Source organism: Belonocnema kinseyi, chromosome 2 (assembly GCF_010883055.1).
Source record: "Belonocnema kinseyi isolate 2016_QV_RU_SX_M_011 chromosome 2, B_treatae_v1, whole genome shotgun sequence".
NCBI classification, from domain to species: domain Eukaryota; kingdom Metazoa; phylum Arthropoda; class Insecta; order Hymenoptera; family Cynipidae; genus Belonocnema; species Belonocnema kinseyi.
The window spans coordinates 34,968,518-34,970,007 of NC_046658.1; positions in this window are offsets into that span (position 1 = coordinate 34,968,518).

Sequence of the window (1,490 nt, forward strand, 5' to 3'; positions counted from 1 at the left end):
ATTTTGTATGAATTTATTTACAAAAAAAGTATTTTACTTTAGAATTTCTGAATCTAAGAATCAAACAATTTTTATCTTATACTGATGATTCTAGTAAACCTCTAACAATCACACTCAATAGAACAAAAGAAAAATTAAATCTTAAGTACTCGGCAGCAGAAATGTTGTATTTAACGCGTTATTTGGGTGTAATTATTAGAGATACGGTTCCTCTACTAGACGTACATTGGAATCTGTACATTCTATTACGTAAAATTGTTGATATTCTTATGAGCCCCCGCATCGTTATTGAACATATCCAAGAGCTAGAAATTCTTGTCAAAAGTTTGTGTGAAGAATATCTTCGTTTGTATCATTCGTTAAAGCCAAAGTTTCACATGCTCACGCATTATGTTTTAATTTTGTATTACTTTGGTCCTTGTGTACATTTTTGGACAATGAGGTACGAATCTCGACACCGAGAACTGAAAGCTAGTGCGATCGCCTCTAGTAATAGGATAAATCTATTGAAAACTATTGCTATTAAACAGATGTTAAAAATGTGTCACGCATTTAACAGTGTGAAAAACGAATGTGAAGAAAAATTTGATTTTAAAGATTCTATAAATAGCGTGAATTATAAAAAGGTTATTGTTAGAGGCACAGAGTATTGTATCGGTACATTCATAGTTTTAAGCGTGAAAGAACCGGAGGTCGAATTTGGTGAAATTATGGAAATAACAAAAATATAAAAGAGTGAAGATGAGGTGAATTCATCTAGCTGTAAAAGAAAGATGAAAGAATCTGTTGAATTTAAAGTAAAAATTTATAAAGAATCACTTTTTGATGAACATTACATGGTTTATGTTATCGAAACCGATGATACACAACAAACTTTTGATGAAACTGTTCTTCCCAATATACCCACAGTCGTTGCATTGAAGAGAGAAAAGTGTTATTGGATTATTCCACGTTTTAAATTGTAATTTTTTTAAATAAATAGTGCTTTAAACCAATTTCTTGTTTTTCTTACTTAATTTAGCATTATCTTTAAAGTTGAGGGGTCCCGACTCATATCCATAGCACACCAAAATATATATAGTAAATGTGGAAAATTTCCCTCTCCATGGTTCGCCGAAATTATAGATCTTGCGGGCTTGAAAAATATAAGGTGGATAAGTCTTTATGGGTAGAGCGCGACCTCCTCATATCGGAGCTTTCTGAAGAGCCGTTTTTTTCATAAAAAATTAATAAAATCGCGATGATTTCTAGCTGTCATTTATGTTTACGTCTACATCAAAAACAAAATGTTAGCGCTCGTTATGATATCAAATAATCATATCAAATATGATTCACTAAAATCAAGAAAATGATGTATCAGCTATAAATAAATTATTTATTTGATTTTGAAATGTATTAACAATTTTTTGACGATTTTTTTATATAATAATTCATAACAACTATATCAATTGTTAATAATTACATTGAAAAATGCACACGAATTTTATTTG